Source organism: Sapajus apella, unplaced genomic scaffold (assembly GCF_009761245.1).
Source record: "Sapajus apella isolate SASKATOON/1434 unplaced genomic scaffold, GSC_monkey_1.0 scaffold12, whole genome shotgun sequence".
NCBI classification, from domain to species: domain Eukaryota; kingdom Metazoa; phylum Chordata; class Mammalia; order Primates; family Cebidae; genus Sapajus; species Sapajus apella.
In genome coordinates this window covers 17,155,448-17,173,328 of record NW_022436952.1, presented here as the reverse complement: position 1 = coordinate 17,173,328, position 17,881 = coordinate 17,155,448, and the positions used below count along the sequence as shown (strand labels likewise).

The window sequence follows — 17,881 nt, the reverse complement described above, 5'->3', positions numbered from 1 at the left end:
GGCCCAAACAGTCCTCCTGCCTCAGCTTCCCCAAGTATATAGCCAGTATTTTCATTATCTTTAATGAGTATGTTGATAAACAGAAATCCCTAATTTCAATCTGGTTATTTTACCAAGGATTTACCAAATCTCTTTTCTTTGGGCATAAAGATATTTGTTTTTATTTCCTTCTAAGCAGTATTTAGGGTTACACTTTCACATTCAAGTTCTGAGTCCATCCAGAATTTAGTATAGGGTCTTACTCTGTCATCCAGGCTGTAGTGCAGTGGCATGATTATGGCTCATTGCATCTTCAAACTCCTAGGCTCAAGGGATCCTCCTGTCTCAGCCTCCCAAAGTGCTGGGATTACAGGCTTAAGCCAGCATGCATGGCCTCCCCATTCTTTTTTTTTTTTTTTTTTTTTTTTTTGTGGCGGAGGCTGGAGTGCAGTGGCGTAATTTTGGCTCACCACAACCTTCACCTTCTGGGTTCAGCTGACTCTTGAGCCTCAGCCTCCCAAGTAGCTGGGACTACAGGCACAGGCCAACATACCCAGCTAATTTTTTATTTTTAGTAGAGAGAGGATTTCACCATGATGGCCAGGCTGGTTTCAAACTCCTAACCTTAGGTGATCTGCTTGCCTTGGCCTCCCTAAGTGCTGGGATTACAGGCATGAGCCACCACACCTGGCCCCTATTCTTTTTGTATTAGGTTTTTATATACCCATGGCTCATTCTCTGAATTCTCTATTCTGTTCCATTAGTCCTGAGTCAAGCACATTGTCTTAACTATTGTAACTTATATAATGTTACAAAGGCTTGATATTGTGAACCCCAAAATCTGAGACAGGTCTCAGTCAATTTAGGAAGTTTATTTTGCCAAACTTAAGGATGTAAGCCTGTGACAGCCTCAGGAGATCCTGACATGTGCCCAAGGTGGTCAGAGCACAGGTTGGTTTTATACATTTTATGGGGGCATGAGACATCAATCAGCATATGCAAGATGAACATTGGTTCAGTCCAGAAAGGCGGGGCAACTCTAAGCAAAAGCCCAGCAACTCCAAGCGGGACTTCCAGATCATAAGTAAGTTAAGAGACAAATGGTTGCATTCTTTTGAGTTTCTGACTAGCCTTTCCAAAGGAGGCAATCGGATATGCATTTATCTCAGTGAGTGGAGGGATGATTTTGAATAGAATGGGAGGCAGGTTTGCCCTAAGCAGTTCCCAGATTGACTTTTCCCCTTAGCTTAGTGATTTTGGGGCCCCAAGGTTAATTTTCCTTTCACTGTACAGTGATTCTTCAGGAGTGACTGGACTGTTCTTGGTCCTTTGCACTTTCAGATAAATTTAAGATTCGTTTTTCAAGTTCCCCATAATATCATGCTGCAATATTAGAAAAGCACTAAATCTATAAATCAATTTACAAAAAACTCTGGTATCTATGTGACAGGTACTGTTCATAGTCCTGGAGAAGCAATGGTAAACAAGAAAGACAAGGAGGCTTCTCATCACAATTGGGATAAAATCCAAACTCTTTATTACTGCCTAGAAATCAATTTGCACAAAACCTCCACTTCCATCCACCCCTAACTCATCTTTCATTTTTCTCTCTTCCTCTGTGCTCCAGCCACACAGTCCTCTGACATTCCTTGAACTCACCATTCTTCTACTGTGCTGGAAACCCCTTCTCCTCTACCCTGATATTTGCATGACAGGTTCCCTCACTTTAAGCAGGTCTTTACTCAGTCACCTTTTCAGAGAGGCCATTATGCTGTCTAAAATAGCTGTAGGCTGGGCGCGGGGACTCACTCCTGAAATCTCAGCGCTTTCTGAGGCCAAGGTGGGAGGATCACTTGAGGTCAGGAGTTTCAGACCAGCCTGGCCAACATGGTGAAACCCCATCTGTACTGAAAATACAAAAAATTAGCCAGGCGTGGCCAGGCACGGTGGTTCATACTTGTAATCCCAGCACTGTGGGAGGCCGAGGCAGGCTGATCACCTGAGGTCAGGCATTTGAGACCAGCCTGGCCAACATGGCGAAACCCCTCCTCTGCTAAAACTACAAAAATTGGCTGGGCGCAGTGGCTCACACCTGTAATCTCAGCATTTTGGGAAGCTGAGGTGGGTGGATCACCTAAGGTCAGGAGTTCAAGACCCGTCTGGCCAAAATGGTGAAATCCTGTCTCTACTAAAAATACAAAAAAATTAGCCAGGCATGTTGTTGAACTCCTGTAATCCCAGCTACTCAGAAGGCTGAGGTAGGAGAATCGCTTGAACTCAAGAGGCAGAGGTTACAGTGAGCCGAGAAGGCTCCATTGCACTCCAGCCTGGGGGACAAGAGTGAAACTCTGTCTCAAAAAAATTAGCGGGCCATGGTGGCACATGCCTGTAATCCCAGCTACTTGGGAGGCTGAGAGAGGAGAGTTGCTTCAACCTGGGAGGTAGAGGTTGCAGTGAGCCAAGATTGCCCCACTGCACACCAGCTTTGGCGACAGAGAGAGACTCTGTCTAACGTAATAAAATAAAATAACTAAAATAAAATAGCTGCAGCTGGCCGGCAACATGGCTCATGTCTGTAATCCCAGCACTCTGGGAAGCCAAGAGGGGTGGATCACTTGAGGCCAGGGGTTCGAGATCAACCTGGCCAACTTGATGAAACCCTGGACTCTAATAAAAATACAAAAATTCACCCGGCGTGATGGTGTAATCCCAGCTACTCAGGTGGCTGAGGCATGGGAATTGCTTGATTGCGGGAAGTGCAGGCTGTATGTAGCAAGCTAAGATCACATCACTGCACTCCAGCTTGGGCAACAGAGCAAGACTCTGTCTCAATCAATCAATCAATAAAATAAAATAGCTGCAACTTATCTATCTAGCCCTTGCTTTATTTTTCTCCCCTCATCAACACCTAACACATTAAATATGGACTCGGGTTTTATATGCCTCTCCTACTAAAAAGGCAACTCCATGAACCAGGAACTCTTATTTGCCATCATATCCTTGGAACTTTGACCTATGCCTGGAACACAGTAGGCAGTAAGTTTGTTGGATGAATAAAAGAAACAAGATCACATAAATGACTAAGAGGCTGTGAAATCCCATCTCTACTAAAAATACAAAAATTAGCTGGATACGATGGCGCGCGCCTGTAGTGCCAGCTACTCAGGAGGCTGAGGCAGGAGAATCACTAGAACCTGGGAGATGGAGGTTGCAGTCAGCTGAGATTGGGCCACTGTGCTCCAGCCTAGCCTAGGCAACACAGTGAGTAAGACTTTGTCTCAAAAAAAAAAAAAAAAAAAAAAAAAGACTAATCAAGATAAGGTGGTGCTGGTATAAAGAAGCACATATAGATAAATGTAACAGAATAGAGTCCAGAAATAGACTTTCCCATTTATGGACAACTGATTTTCACCAAAGGTGCCAAGGAAATTAAATGGGAAAAGGACAGCTTTAAATGAACAGCACTGGAGCAATAATTGAAAACAGATAAATAATAAAAACAAAATAAACTTAGACCTTACCTCACATCATACATAAAAATCAACTCAAGATAGATCATAGACCTAAATGCAAGAAAAATTTATAAAACTTCTGAAAGAAAATATATAGGAAAAAAAATTGCACCCTGAGTTAGGTAAAGATTCTTAGTTATAACACTATACATGTAATCCTTAAAAGAAAATATTAATTGGAATAGTTAAAATCAATATGCCTAAGCCTTCATATAGAAATGTGGATTGGGTATGGTGGCTCAGGCCTGTAATCCTACCACTTTGGGAGGCTGAGGCAAGTGGATCACCTGAGGTCAGTAGTTGAAAACCAGCCTGACCAACATGGCCAAACCCTGTCTCTACTAAAAATACAAAACTTAGCTGGGTGTGGTGGTGAATCCCTGTAATCCCAGCACTTTGGGAGGCTGAGGCAGGCGGCTCACCTGAGGTCAAGAGCTCGAGACCAGACTGATCAAAATGGTGAAACCCCGTCTCTTAAAAAAAAAAAAAAAAAACTACTTCATGTTGACTAGGTCTGAAAAAATTTAAAAAAGAAAAAAATAATAAAAGTAAATCTTTTACTTCCTGAGATACCTTTGTATATGTTCCCCATCCACTTATCTTTATATTGTTTTGTTATATATATATAATTCACTCATCTTGAATCTTTTCTGGAACAAGAAACAAGGCCAGGCGTGGTGGCTCACATTTGTAATCCCAACACTCTGGGAGGGCCAAGGCAGGCGGATCACTTGCAGTTAGGAGTTCAAGATCAGCCTGGTCAGGAGCTAAAGACCTCACTGGTGGAGGTTGCAGTGAGCTGAGATCTCACCACTGCACTCCAGTCTGGGCTACTGAGTGAGACTCCATCTCAAAATAATAATAACAAACAAACAAACAAACATAAATATAAGTAAACAATGGTTTATTTGGATTTGACTGTATCAGTTCCTTCCTCCTGCCTTCTTTAGGGATACTGGCTTTTGTAGATTTAGTGTACTTATAGATGCTCATCACATCCTGCTTGGACCAATGCCACAATCTCTGAAGTGCTGCAATCTAACCTCCCTTCTTCTAATCACCTGCATGATGTCACCAAGTTATCATTCTAAAATATAAATCTGATAATGTCATTCTCATGCAAGACACAGGAAAAAGTCCTAAGTCCTTAATATAGCAAGATGGGCCCTTCATTTGTCACTCATTCATTCAATAAATATTTACTGGTTGGACACAGTGGCTCATGCCTATAATCCCAACACTTTGGGAAGCCAAGGGGGGTGGATCACTTGAGTCCAGCAGTTCCAGACCCATCCGGACAAGGACAATATGGCAAAACTCCATCCATAATATATATATATGTATGTATGAAAAATTAGCTGAGCATGGTGCTGTGTGTCTGTAGTCCCAGCTACTTGGAAGGCTGAGGTGGGTGGTTCCCTTGAGCCTGGGAGGTCGAAGCTGCAGTGATTGTGCCACTGCACTCCACAGAGTGAGACCCCTGTCTCAAAAAAAAAAATGATTAATTAAAAATAAACGTTTACTAAGTGCTGCTTATGTAGAAGGCATTATGCCAGCTGGCTATGTGTGGAGATACGGTGAAAAACTAGACAAAGAAAGCCTGTACCCTCATGGAGTTTACATTCTAGTTGAGGGAAAACAAAGAGAAAAGCAACCAATCAAGCAATAAAGTTACAGACTGGACAAATAAAAAATTGTTTTTTCTTTTCTTTCTTTTTTTTTTTTTTTTTTTGAGTTGGAGTCTTGCTCTGTCACTCAGGCTGGAGTGCAGTGGTGCGATCTTGGGTCATTTCAACCTCTGCCTCCTGGGTTCAAGTGATTCTTCTGCCTCAACCTCCGAAGTAGCTGAAATTACAGGGGCCCACCACCATGCTCAGCTAATTTTTGTATTTTTACTAGAGACAGGGTCCACCACCACTCCCATACTAAAAATACTTTTTGTATTTTTAGTAGGGACAGGGTTTCACCATGTTGGCCGGGTTGGCTGCCTCGGCCTCCCAAAGTGCTGGGATTACAGGCGTGAGTCACTGGCACCCGGCCTAAAAGGAAATTGTTAAGAAAGAAATAACCAGAGTGTTGTGACTGAGTCATAGGAGCAGAGGTGGATGCCAGGGAAGGCCTTTCTGATGTGGCAACATTTACTCTGCCTAAAACATAAAACAGAAACGACCATGAGAAGAGTTCTAGGCAAAGGAAACATTGGTTGCAAAGGTCCAGAAGTGGAAAAAACCTGGTGTTTCCTAAGAATTACAGATGGCCAGGATGGCTGGAGATGACGAGGTTGCTGGAGAGTTGAGCCCTGGCTGCTTTTCCCGTGGAAAACGACAGGCTCACATGCAGCCACCCTAAATTCCAGCTGTAAATTGCTCCCCACTATTTCCTCAATACTCTATGCTTTCTCATCTTTCACCTATTCCCTCCTGCCTTGTGACCGGGTTTCTAAATAATGCATTCTCTGAAATGTTCTGGTTCCCCTCCTGCCCTATTGCGGGTAGCTAAATGACTCCTTCCTCTTCCGTGCCTCCACAGAAGTTTGTATGTACCTCTGATTGGTCTGTCTCAGTCAGCAATCAGTTAGCTTTTTACGTAGCTAACATTTATTGAGTGCTTTCAATGTTCAGGACCTGTTCTAAGCACTTAAGCTGTATTAATGCAACCATACCATTAAATGAGACAGGTTCATTTAATCCTCAAAAACTTGGCCCGGTGGCTCACGCCTGTAATCCCAGCACTTTGGGAGGCTGAGGTGGGCAGATGACCTGAGGTTAGGAGTTTGAGAACAGCCTGGCTAACATGGTGAAACCCTGTCTCTACCAAAAATACAAAAATCAGCTAGGTGTGGTGTTGCACGCCTGTAGTCCTAGCTACTCAGGAGGCTGAGGCATAAGAATTACTCCCAGAAGAATCTGGAAGGCGGAGGCTGTAGTAAGCCGAGATTGTGCCACTGTACTCCAGCCTGGGTGAGACAGAAAGAGACTCTATCTCAAAAATTAATTAATTAATAATTAAAAAAATAAACTCTTGACAGGAGTTAACTCACTGAATTCTCCAACAACTCTTTGAGGGGAATACTCTTAGTCCCCACAATGACCCCCTTATTGGCACTAAGATCATGGTTCTCTTGGGTGGAGTCCATATCCTGTCTTAGTCAGCAATGCAGATGTCTTCCACACCCAGAGTTTACTCAACAAATGTCTGCTGGATGGATGAATGACCTAGTATCTTTCTCTTGGCCCAGGATTCAAACTTCAAGAGCATACAGCACCCAGGAATAGCTGGCTGGAGGAATTTACGATAACGGTTGTAAATGCGTTGCAGTATATATGCATCAATAAGAACATAATATAAAGACTGATTTAATATGTATATTCATTGCATTTTAAATGTGAGATAAACAAATTTCTCTATGTATCAGAGATTGTAATATATATACATATTAGGTCCCATAAATGTAATCTATGTTTAAATGCAACACAGCCGGCCATAAATCTAATCTATGTTTCTGGGTTGTTTTTTTTTTTGAGACGGAGTTTCACTCTTGTTACCCAGGCTGGAGTGCAATGGCGCGATCTCGGCTCACCGCAACCTCCACCTCCTGGGTTCAGGCAATTCTCCTGCCTCAGCCTCTTGAGTAGCTGGGATTACAGGCACACGCCACCATGCCCAGCTAATTTTTTGTATTTTTAGTAGAGACAGGGTGTCACCATGTTGACCAGGATGGTCTCGATCTCTTGACCTCGTGATCCACCCGCCTCGGCCTCCCAAAGTGCTGGGATTACAGGCTTGAGCCACTGCGGCCGGCCCGTTTCTGGGGTTTTTTTTTTTTGACAAAGTCTCACTCTGTCACCCAGGTCCGAGGGCAGTGGCGCAATCTTGACTCACTGAAACCTCCACCTCCCAGGCTCAAGGGATTCTCCTGCCTCAGCCTCCTGAGTAGCTGGGATTGCAGGCCCCTGCCACCATGTCTGGCTAATTTTTTGTATTTTTAGTAGAGACCAGGTTTCACCATGTTGGCCAGACTGGTCTCAACTCCTGGTGTCAAGTCATCTGCCCACCTTGGTCTCTCAAAGTGCTGGGATTACAGATATGAGCCACCATGCCCGGCCTAATTTATGTTTAAATGTGCTACCTCAGCTGACTACAACCTCTACCTCCCGGGCTCAAGCGATCCTCCCACCTCAGCATCCCAAGTAGCTAGGACTACAGGTACATGCCACCACACCCAGCTAATTTTTTTGTATTTTTGTAGAGAAGGTGTTTTACCATGTTGCCCAGACTGGTCCCAAACTGCAGAGCTCAAGGAATTCACCCGCCTCAGCCTCCCAAAATGCTGGGATTACAAGCGTGAGCCATTGCACCCAGCCATAACATAACTTTCTCACAGCTTGGGAAATTGCTACAGCAAGACTTAATTTCTTGGTTTGTTGACTAGGCTTGAGAATTCCCTAGTAGGAAAGTACAGGAAAAAAGAAAATCTCAGTCTCCCAAAGGGCAGCTCTGCAAAGAGCAATGGAAACTAAGCAAAAAGGCAAAGATTTAAGACTCACCTTAGGCCGGGCGCGGTGGCTCAAGCCTGTAATCCCAGCACTTTGGGAGGCCGAGGCGGGTGGATCACAAGGTCAAGAGATCGAGACCATCCTGGTCAACATGGTGAAACCCCGTCTCTACTAAAAATACAAAAAATTAGCTGGGCATGGTGGTGCGTGCCTGTAATCCCAGCTACTCAGGAGGCTGAGGCAGGAGAATTGCCTGAACCCAGGAGACGGAGGTTGCGGTGAGCCGAGATCACGCCATACCACCCCAGCCTGGGTAAAAAGAGCAAAACTCTTTCTCAAAAAAAAAAAAAAAAAAAAAACTCACCTTAATTTCACAAGGTAGGATTACATCTAGTCCACATTTTTTCTTTATAGATAGGGAAACCAAAGGTTAAAAATGAGTAAATCAGGCCAGATTGAAACTTTGTCTCAAAAAAAAAAAAAAAAAAAAGAGTAAATCACCTGTACAGGTATACAGGTGTGCACATGAAGTCCCAGCTACTCCGGAGGCTGAGGTGGGAGGATTGCTTGAGGTCAGGAGTTCAAGGCCTCAGTGAGCTATGGTTAGGACTACGAATAGCTGCTGTAGTCCAGCCTGGCTGACAGCAAGACATGTCCATAAACAACAAACAAATAACAAAAAACACAGAGTCACAGGCTAGTATAAAAGCAAGTTGGGAGGCTGGGCGCGGTGGCTCAAGCCTGTAATCCCAGCACTTTGGGAGGCCGAGGCGGGTGGATCACGAGGTCAAGAGATCGAGACCATCCTGGTCAACATGGTGAAACCCCGTCTCTACTAAAAATACAAAAAATTAGCTGGGCATGTGGCGTGTGCCTGTAATCCCAGCTACTCAGGAGGCTGAGGCGGAGGTTGCGGTGAGCCGAGATCGCGCCGTTGCACTCCAGCCTGGGTAACAAGAGCGAAACTCCATTTCAAAAAAAAAAAAAGCAAGTTGGGAATTTGATACAGTTGTGTCTGATTTCAAATTTTAGGATCCTTTCCTTGCAACACTGCTTTAGATTCCTAAAAGCGTTTGTTGATAAACTTGACATAATTGCCAAATTTTAAAATTAAAAACAAATTACCAAAATTTTAAAAGATAATTTGTTTATAGGAACTAAAAACATTTATTTCTACTCTCACACTTTGGCATTAACAGGTACGTCATATTTCATTGCTCTGATACTTCTTCCCAAGAGACTCCTTAGAGACTCATACCAACAGACCTCTGATGTCCAGACTTACCAAACTGTCAGACCTGCCCCAATAGTGTCTGCCTCCCTATTGTCAAATCTTATCTGAAAACAAATAAAACTCATATATACATAAGTAAACTGAAGGGGATTTTTATAAATCTTTTTTTTTTTTTTTTTTTTTCCAGACGGTGTCTTGCTTTGTAGTCCAGGCTGAAGTGCAGTAGTGCCATCTTGGCTCATTGCAACCTTCGACTCCTGGGCTCAAGCAATTCTTCTGCCTCAGTATCTTAAGTAGGTGAGATTACAGGTGCCTACCATCATGCCCGGCTACTTTTTGTATTTTTAGTAGAGATGGGGTTTCACTATGTTGGCCAGACTGGTCTTGAACTCCTGACCTCAGGTGATTTGCCCACCTCAGCCTCCCAAAGTGCTGGGATTACAGGCATGAGCCACCACACCTAGCTCCCCCCAACATTTTTTTTTTTTAATTTAAAGACGGGGTCTTACTCTTTTGCCCAGGCTGGAGTGCAATGGCATGCTCATGGCTCACTACAGCCTCAATCTCCTGGACTGAAACAACCCTCACTCCTCAGCCTCCTGCATAGCTGAGACTACAAGTGTGTGTGACCATGCCTGCCTAATTTTTAATATTTTTGTAGAGACAATCCCAGGCTGTTCTCAAATTCTGGAGCTCAAGTGATCCTCTGCCTCAGTCTCCCAATGTGCTGGGATTACAGGTGTCAACGAGCATGGTGGCCTTCTTTTTTTAAAGTCAATTTCTGTGATCACTGGTAATAAATCAATCTTTCTTTCTTCTCTTCCCTTCTCTTTCTTTTCTTTTCCTTCCTTCCCTCCCTCCCTTCCTTCCTCCCTCTCTCCTTCCTTCCTTCCTCTTTCTTTCTTTGTTTCTTTCTTCTTTCTTTTTTTGAGACGGGGTCTTGCTCCGTTGCCCATGCTGGAGTGCAGTGGCTATTCACAGGTGCGATCCCACTACTCATCAGCACGGGGGTTTTGACCTGCTCCATTTCCAACCTGGGCCGGTTCACCCCTCTTTAGGAGAGCTGGTAGTCCCCCGCTCCCAGGAGGTCACCATATTGATGCCAAACTTAGTGCAGACACCCTATAGGCATAGAGCACTACAGTCCAGAACTCCTAGGCTCAAGCGATCCTCCCACCTCAGCCTCCTGAGTAGCTGGGACTACAGGCACGCACTACTGCACTGGGCTTGCTTGCTGTTTTTTCTTTTCTCTTTTTTTTCTTTTCTTTTTTCTTCTTTCTCTTTCTCTCTCTTCTCCCTCCCTCCCTTCTTTTCTTTTTTCCTTCTTTCTCTCTCTCTTCTCTTTCTCTCTCTCTTTCTCTTTCTTTTTCTCTCTCCTCTCTCCCTCCCTTCTTTTCTTTCTCTCTCTTTTTTCTTTTTTTTTTTTTTTGGGACGGAGTTTCGCTCTTATTACCCGGGCTGGAGTGCAATGGCGCGATCTCAGCTCACTGCAACCTCCGCCTCCCAGGTTCAGGCAATTCTCCTGCCCCAGCCTCCTGAGTCGCTGGGATTACAGGCACGCGCCACCATGCCCAGCTAACTTTTTGTATTTTTTATTAGTAGAGACGGGGTTTCACCATGTTGACCAGGATGGTCTCGATCTCTTGACCTCGTGATCCACCTGCCTCGGCCTCCCACAGTGCTGGGATTACAGGCTTGAGCCACCACGCCCGGCCTATAAATCTTATTTTCTAAAAGATAAATCTCCCATCAGATGGGCAAAAAGTAAAAAGCCTGACAGTATTAGTTAGCACTGCAATGTGTGCCTATAATCCCAGTTACCTGGGAGGTTGAGTCAGGAGAATTGCCTGAGCCCAGGACTTTGAGGCCAGCCTGGGCATCACAGGGAGACTTGTCTCTAAAATAAAAATTTTAAAAGGTCTTACAATACTAAGTGCTGCTGAAGACACAGAACTGTGGGAACTCCCCCACATGCTGGTGAGACTGTTAAGTTAGTACAATGACTCTGGGGAACCACAGTATTTGGCAAAGTTTAGTAAATGGAAGATATATCTCACAATTCTGTTCCTAGGTATATTTCCCAGAGATGTTCTCACACTCATATATATGAAGATATAGATACAAGAACACTTTCACTGTTGGTAGAAATGTAAAATGGTGCAACTGCAACTGGGCATGGTGGCTCATGCCTGTAATCCCAGCACTTTGGGAGGCTGAAGTGGGTGGATTGCCTGAGGATAAGAATTCCAGACCAGCCTGACCAACATGGTGAAACCTTGTCTGTACTAAAAATACAAAAATTAGCCCGGCATGGTGGCACATGGCTGTAATTTCAGCTACTCGGGAGGCTGAGGCAGGAGAATTGCTTGAACCTGGGAGGCAGAGGTTGCAGCGAGCCAAGATTGCGTCACTGCACTCAAGCCTGGGGGACAGAGCAAGACTTTGTCTCAAAAAAAAAAAATCTGTTGCACAATAATATGAATATAGTTAACACTAGCAAACTGTACAGTCAAAATTGGTTATGACAGTAAATGTCAGGTTGTGTATTATTTAATCAAAATTTAAAATTTAAAAATAAAGGTTTTTATTTGTTAGTATTTATTTATTTTTTGAGACAGAGTTTCAATCTTGTTACCCAGGCTGGAGTGAAGTGGCGTGATCTCAACTCACTGCAACCTCCGCCTCTCAGGTTCAAGCAATTCTCCTGCCTCAGCCTCCCAAGTAGCTGGAATTACAGGCATGCGCCACCACACCTGGCTAATTTTGTATTTTTAGTAAAGACAGGGTTTTACCATGTTGGCCAGGCTGGTTTCAAACCCCTGACCTCAGGTGATCCACCGGCCTCGGCCTCCCAAAATGCTGGGATTACAGGCGTAACCCATGGCACCTGGACAAAAATAAAGTTGTTTTTTTTTTTTTTTTTAAAGATGGGGTTTCACCGTGATGGCCAGGCTGGTCTTGAACTCCTGACCTCAGGTGATCCACCCACCTCGGCCTCCCAAAGTGCTAGGATTACAGGCGTAAGCCACCGTGCCCGGCCAAAAATAAAGGTTTTTAAATGCTTAAGCAAATTGGAGATCATATGGTATTTGCTATATTATCTCCAACTTTTATGTATTTATGTAATATTTCATGATAAAAATATTTTAGCCAGGCACAGCAGTTTATGTGTGTAATCCCACCTACTTGGGAGGCTGACACAGGGGAATCGCTTGAGCCCAGGAGTTGGAGCCTGAAGTAAGCCATGACTGCACCACAGCACTCCAGTCTGGGCAACAGATACTCCAAAATAGATAAAGAAAGTAGCTATTTTTTGTTTGTATTTGAGATATAGTCTCGCTCTGTTGTCCAGGTTGGAGTTCAGTGGTGCAATCTCTGCTTACTGCAACCTCCACCTCCTGGGTTCAAGGGATTCTTATGCCTCAGCCTCCCAAGTAGTTAGGATTACAGATGCATGTCACCAGGCCCGGCTAATTTTTGTATTTTTAGTAGATCTGGGGTTTTGCCATGTTGGCCAGGCTGATCTTAAATTCCTGGGCTCAAATGTTACACCTGCCTCAGCCTCCCAAAGTACTGAAATTACAAGCGTGAGCGACTGCAACCTACCTAAAGTAGCTTTTTTTTTTTTTCTTTGAGACAGAGTCTCACTCTGTTGTCCTGGCTGGAGTGCAGTGGCGAGATCTCAGCTCACTGCAACCTCTGCCTCCTGGGTTCAAGCAATTCTCTGCCTCAGCCTCCAGGGTAGCTGGGATTACAGGTACCCTCCACCACACTTGGCTAAGTTTTCGTATTTTTAGTAGAGATGGGGTTTCACCATCTTGGACAGGCTGGTCTTAAACTCCTGACCTCGTGATCCACCCTCCTCAACCTCCCAAAGTGCTGGGATTACAGGCGTGAACCACCACATCCGGCCGAAGTAGCTATTTTTTAATGGACAGATTTCTGTACTTTTGAGACCTAACATGAAGACAGTACAAAATTTTGCTCTGTGTGCATTTGAGCATTCAATATCAAAGTTTCTAACTTGCTTGTAATAAATAAATTAGGAGTTCATTACATAATTGTATTGAGATAAATAGCCAAATGTGAAATATAAAGTAAAGGAACTGACAATCCAGAGACTTAAGTCCGCATTTTAAACATCACCTAACAATGTCAAGAAAACAACTGCGAACTTTTAACTGGAACTATAGCTTTCTCACAGATTTTTATTAAATGACATCTAGCCAAGTAAAATCACTTAGAATCTCAGAATCAGCCGGGCGCGGTGGCTCACGCTTGTAATCCCAACACTTCGGGAGGCTGAGGCAGGCAGATCACCTGAGGTCAGGAGTTCAAGATCAGCATGGAGAAACCCCGTCTCTACTAAAAATACAAAATTAGCCAGGCATGGTACATGCCTCTAATCCCAGCTACTTGGGAGGCTGAGGCAGGAGAATTGCTTGAACCCAGGAGGCGGAGGTTGCAGTGAACCAAGATCGTGCCATTGCACTCCAGCCTAGGCAACAAGAGTGAGACTCTGTCTCAAAAAAAAAACAGAAAAATAATCTCAGAATCAATCCTCCTTTGTTTCTTGTGAAGGAACTGCCAAGGCAAATCGCATTTGCCTATGGAGATGAAATACAGTACTGCACTGTCTTTTTGCTTTTTGTTTTAAGGCTGTCACAAAGTTTCTTTTCTCCAGTTGAACAAGAAAAGATTGCATTTTAGTCACTGAACAAACATTTATTGAGCACAGTGCCAAGTATTGTGGCAGATTGCCAAATTCCTGATCTTAGGTTACAAATGACCTACTTTGGGAAAACACTGAACCAGGAGCCTGTATGACTAACATATAGTTCTGGCAACTGCTAGAATTTCCCAGTGAAGTCATTACACCAGTCATGAGATCCGCCTTCTAGCTCAATCTGTGATCAACATGTATGATTCAGGAGGAGCTGCTGGCTGGTAACACAAATGCAGAATCACTGTTAGGCTAACAAAAAGGAAAATCCATACTTTGTATAATAAAATAAACGTTTTATAAACTACCTCCCAAGTCCTTCAAAATCACTTCCAACTTATTGTAACTGTTTCTTTCTATCCACGTCAGTAGACAGTAGATCCCGGTTTTAGTTAATTTAACTGAACTCATATACCAGCTCATCTGTCAACAGTTTCTTAATGTTATGCTCAGATATGCTGAAATTCAGCAATTAGTGACCTTTCTAAGTGATGTTTACTTAATTGTATTAATACACACACTTCAAGACTACTTCTTACATATGAAGGTTGGTATCACATGAAAAACAGCCAATTTCTTATTTACTTCAACCCCACCTGGGTGACTCTGCCAGGCACCAGGATCCAAACACGTCTGCCTTACTCACCTTCCATGGGTTATCTCCTTGCAGGACGAGTGGCCACACCCAGGGTGTAGGGAAACCAGTCGCTTGGTCCTAGCTGGTAAACCCCACCCTGGCACAACAAACACGTCAATGGGAGCAGTAACAGCAAATTTCTTCTTCTTCTTCTTTTTTTTTTTTTTTAGAGCAAACAGCTTCTTTTTATTGAAAGACGGTACAACAAAAGCAAGTTGTTGTGGGGAGGAGATACAAGAAGGTAGGGACACTCCCCCTCAGCTACTTACTTTTTTTTTTTTTTTCATCAGTTATCATTAGTTTTTTATAAAAGAGAGATATGGAAATTATTTACATGATGAAAGATTTCAGAACTTCAGTGGAATGGGCAGCTTCACATTGATGCCATTTCAATAGTGACTTATTTCAGTCTATGTACTTTCCAAGAATGTCACCATCTCTAAATAGGAAACAATCCTTGTCATCTAGAACTACTTTGGTGCCTCCGTATTCTGGAAGAAGAACTTTATCTCCAACTTTCACGCTAACTGGTTGAATCTCTCCACCCTTTCCTTTAGAACCCGATCCAACAGCCACTACTGTTGCTTGCAATACTTTTCCTTGAGATTTTTCTGGAAGCATAATGCCTCCTTTGGTTACAGTTTCAGCAGCACTCCTTTCAACCAATACTCGGTCAAAGAGTGGGAGAAACTTTCTAAACGCCTGTCCTGCCATGACTCCCTCAGCCTCAGACTCGTACTCTGCTCTGGCGCACTGCGGCAAGGAGAGACCCGCGATACGGCCCTCGCGAAACGTGAAAAGCTCAGCTACTTTCTTATAGGTGAATTCCCATTTCTTGAAGCGGGTTTCAGCTCCCTAATCTACATTTTTTTTTTTCTATCAGTTTGGAGAAACAGCAGGGAGATTTGCAGGTATTGCTGGAGCCAGGGCGAAGCTCGGCCACTGTCACCTTTGGCTCCAGCCTTACCTCTCTGGGCCTGGTGGTGAGCAGCTTCTGCAACAGGTGCCCAGTCCCCGCCGAGTGTCCCACTCTGAACTCCAGATTTACAGAATGTCCTTGGGGCCATGATGAGGATTAAGACAATGCAACTAAGAGCACACTAACTACAGAAGCAAGATTTAAAGCTCCATAACCCTGCAATAACCATGAACACAAATAAAAAGCAGCTAGTCCATCGGGTGCAGTGGTTCATGCCTGTAATCTTAGCACTTTGGGAGGCTGAGGCAGGCAGATCTCTTGAGCCCAGGGGTTCAATACCAGCCTGGGTAACACGGCAAGATCCTGATCTAAAAAAAAAAAAAAAAAAAAAAAAAAAAAAAAAAAACAAAAATTAGGCTGGGCAAGGTGGCTCATGCTTGTAATCCCCGCACTTTGGGATCCCCCTTGTGAGGCAGGCGGATGACAAGGTCAGGAGTTCGAGACCAGCGTGACCAACATGGTGAAAACCCGTCTCTACTAAAAAATATAAAAATTAGCCTGGTGGCGCATGCCTGTAATCCCAGCCACTCAGGAAGCTGAGACAGGACAATCGCTTGAACCCAGGAGGCAAAGGTTGCAGTGAGAGTGCCCCACTGCACTCCAGTCTGGGTGACGGAGACAGACTCCCCCTCAAAAACAAAAACAAGCCAGGTGGTGCCAGCTACTTGGCAGGCCAAGGTGGGAGGATCACTTGGGCATGGGAGGTCGAGGCTGCAGTGAGCGGTGGTCGTGCCACTGCACTCCAGCCTGGAGAACAGAGCCAGACCTTGTCTCAAAAAAACAAAAACAATTGGCCAGTGTGTGAGGGGCGCACATATTTTTTTTTTTTTTTTTTTCAGACAGAGTCTCACTTCTCCCAGGTTGGAGTGCGGTGGCATGATCTCGGCTCAGTGCAACCTCTGACTCTCGGGTTCAAGCACTTCTCTGCCTCAGCCTCCCGAGCAGCTGGGATTATAGGTGCCCACCACCACGTCTGGCTAATTTTCTTGGTATTTTTTGTGGAGACGGGGGTTTTGTGGAGACCACCATTTTGGCCAGGCTGGTCTTGAACTCCTGACGCAGTGACACCCGCCTCGACCTCCCAAAGTACTAGGATTACAGGCGCGAGCACCAGGACCAACCAGGGGTGCGCGTGTTATAAGACGTGGGAAGGGAAATTGTGCTTCACAGTCACCACCAGGTGTCGCGACATCGGGTCCCGCTTCTGATGCGCGGCGGCCCACTTTGGGAGGTCGAGGCAGGTGGCTCACCTGAGGTCAGGAGTTCGAGCCTGGCCAAAATGGTGAAACCCCGTCTCTACTAAAAATACAAAAAATTAGTTGGGCGTGGTGGCTTATGCCTGTAATCCCAGCTGCTCCGGAGGCTGAGGCAGGAGAATCGCTTGAACCCGGGAGGCAGAGGTTGCGATGAGCCGAGATTGAGCCATTGCACTCCAGCCTGGGCAACAAGAGCCAACTATTAGGGAATTCATGCGCCTGATAATTTTATTTCCGTCTGGAAAAATAAAAAAATAAAAATAAAAATAGCTGGGCGCGGTGGCTCACGCCTGTAATCCCAGCACTTTGAGAGGCCGAGGCGGGTGGATCACGAGGTCAAGAGATAGAGACCATCATGGTCAACATGGTGAAGCCCCGTCTCTACCAAAAATACAAAAAATAAGCTGGGCATGGTGGCGCGTGCCTGTAATCCCAGCTACTCAGGAGGCTGAGGCAGGAGAATTGCCGGAACCCAGGAGGCGGAGGTTGCGGTGAGCCGAGATCGCGCCATTGCACTCCAGCCTGGGTAACAAGAGCGAAACTCCATCTCAAAATAAATAAATAAATAATAAAAATAATAAAAAAGAAGGCCGGGCGCGGTTGTGGTGGCTCATGCCTGTAGTCCCACCACTTTGGGAGGCCGAGGTGGCCGGATCACAAGGTCAGGAGTTCCAGACCAGCCTGGCCAGCATGATGAACCCTCATCTCTACTAAAAATACAAAAATTAGCTAGGCATGGTGGCGGGCGACTGTGTTCGGGAATCGCTTGAACCCAGGAGACGGAGGTTGCAGTTAGCCGCGCTCCAGCCTGGGCGACAGAGCAAGACTCGGTCTCAGAAAAAAAAAAGAAAGAAAGAAAGACCCCTCCTCCGCCCGCCGGAAGTATCCCTTCTTTTGGGAAGGCGCGCCTCTGCGGCGCACGCGCACTCAGTTACTTAGCAACGTCGGCGCTAAACCCCCACCATCCGGAGCCCAGCAACAACAGAGCCGCTGTGTCCCTCACCAATCAGCGCCGGCTTCGCCGTCGCAGGCCTAACCAATCAGCGCCGGCGCAGCAAGGAAGTT

The 17,881-nt window shown here is 44.9% G+C and overlaps 1 pseudogene; it reads right to left on the bottom strand.

Annotated features, from left to right (window-relative positions):
* Positions 1-14,850: 14,850 nt before the first annotated feature.
* On the bottom strand, positions 14,851-15,381 carry LOC116553067 (annotated as a pseudogene).
* Between the last annotated feature and the right edge of the window lie 2,500 nt (positions 15,382-17,881).